The 1,937-nt window shown below is 39.1% G+C and overlaps 2 protein-coding genes across 6 annotated transcripts in view; one reads left to right on the plus strand and one right to left on the minus strand.

The window, feature by feature from the left end:
* Positions 1 to 1,275, minus strand: part of pdx1 (pancreatic and duodenal homeobox 1) — an 11,020-nt gene extending 9,745 nt beyond the window's left edge. Inside the window, exons 1-2 of one of the 3 annotated variants that reach the window (XM_005722637.1) lie at positions 1,203 to 1,275; positions 578 to 652 (exon numbers count right to left, since the gene is read on the minus strand). The gene's annotated coding sequence lies outside the window, so the exon portion shown is untranslated. The other 2 variants (XM_005722636.2, XM_005722638.1) reach the window with 2 other exon arrangements.
* Positions 1,276 to 1,492: 217 nt separating this feature from the next.
* lnx2a (ligand of numb-protein X 2a) overlaps positions 1,493 to 1,937 on the plus strand; it is an 11,700-nt gene continuing 11,255 nt past the window's right edge. For all 3 annotated transcript variants that reach the window (XM_005722639.2, XM_005722643.2, XM_005722640.2), the window contains exon 1: positions 1,493 to 1,589. The gene's annotated coding sequence lies outside the window, so the exon portion shown is untranslated. The remainder of the gene's footprint in view (positions 1,590 to 1,937) is intronic.

Raw genomic sequence — 1,937 nt, forward strand, 5'->3', positions numbered from 1 at the left:
TACACAGTGCCGTCCCGCAACTATTTTTCTATTGTTGCACTACCTGCTCTATACACGCAGTGTCGAGCAACGGTGGAGACGGAATTTCAAGCAGTACAACATTTTGCGGCAACAACAAAACGTGAGACATTAGTTGGTTTTATGTTTATTTATTGTTTTATGTTCAGTCTCAACTGTTACGAAGTTGATGTGCAGTTAATAAGTGCAATAAATATTTATACTGGAAATATTTATACTGGAATTTATACTGTATACTGGAATTATTATATTGGTATTATACTGGAATTTATACTGTATACAATAAATATTTATACTGGAAAAGAAAATCGTGAGAGAATCGTGATCTCAATTCTAAGCCAAAAAATCGTGCAGCCCTAGGTATTGGTATCGGCAATACTCGCCGTCTATGTACTTGGTATCAGATCGATACCAAAAATCTGCAGTATCGCACACTACTGCAGCCATTTTCATTAGTTCAAGTGCAATGCACACATTATGTGAGGCTCAACTACCAAGCCTTCTTACTAAAGCAGATAAGTAAGAGTCAGACAGATGGCATGTCAGACACTGTGCTCACCATCCTGCAGGGCCCATGGTCTCTGCTCTCACGCGGGCTCTGTCAGTCTCCCTGAGGAGCTCCTCCACTGCACGCCTAGATGGATAAATAAAGAGGAAAAAACGTCAAACACTGTTCACGTGAAGGGGAGGGAAAATGAGAAGCCGAGGACAAAGATGGCGCAAATCCTCAAGGGGGAGCCAAGGGGAGAATAATCTAATTAAGTGAGAGAAAACGGAGTGATGCGGAAGAGAAAGTGAATCATCAGGAGCAAAAGGGGAACAGTGTCCTGGTTTGACACGAGCTGCTGAATCGGCACAATCCCAGCAGAGGAGACCCGCTGATCTACTTTTATACAAGACAGGGAGCTCATGGTGTGTGCCACCACGAAGGCATGCTTTCCATACAATCACAAGCTCGTCTAACAACACAATAAATGAGCATCTTTTTTTTTTTTACCGACGGAGCGTTGTTACAGATTTAGAGGAAACCTGCGTTCACCAGTGCGCAAATACGAAGTGAGGATAAATATTAACACGCTACATACTTTTCCAGCTCATTATCTTCTGCCATCGCGATCACACGCAAACTTAATTGCGGTAAAATCGATGGATGGTCGTTAATTAACCCAACATCGCTTGTTTACCTCCTCGCGAGGTCCTTCGACCGAGGACCCCGATGATTTTTGCTGCCCTGAATAATGCCAGATCGTTTTTAGCTTCACCTTCCACCCTTTTCTCTTTTTATGTTTTCTACCATCTCCCAAATAACTTTCTTGGTCAGTAACCGACTAAATCGTTATAACAAAAAAAAAAAATCATGATATTTCAGTTTGGGCTCATTTTATCACACAGTTAACAAAATGTACCCGTTTAGGAAAACGAAAGCGATGCCGTAGTGGTTATTTTTAATTCCCCATTTTACGGTAAACTGGTATAAAGCTGCTGTGTGCATCAAAAATATTAGCTTAACTTAAGAAGTTGGCAGTGTTTTTGTCGTCATTATTTCTGACCATCAACCGACCTAAATTCTGGTGAGGTTTCTTTATTTCATTGCACTGCTTGGTGAATGTTATACGTCAGTGGAAAGGTTTTTTTTGCGCTAATTAACTATTAACATCTCTCAAAACTTGTTGAGAAAGGGAGACACTCTCATCTTTAAAAGCGGCATTTATCCAAAACTGAAAGCTGTAATATTAAGTTTCACTTATTATTTAAAATAAAACTAAGTCATGTTAATACGTTTTAATCTCACGCCCCCTTTAAGCCTTTATAACAGTAGTCTACAATGTAACCAGTAATCTTCAAAAAGAATAACTTACAGTATGAATACTTTTATTTATTTACGTTTTTATGTTTGTTCCATGTATTTATTTATTTAT

The sequence above is a fragment of the Pundamilia nyererei genome, unplaced genomic scaffold (genome assembly GCF_000239375.1).
Source record: "Pundamilia nyererei isolate P.nyererei 1_Seehausen unplaced genomic scaffold, PunNye1.0 scaffold00007, whole genome shotgun sequence".
Taxonomy (NCBI): Eukaryota; Metazoa; Chordata; class Actinopteri; order Cichliformes; family Cichlidae; genus Pundamilia; species Pundamilia nyererei.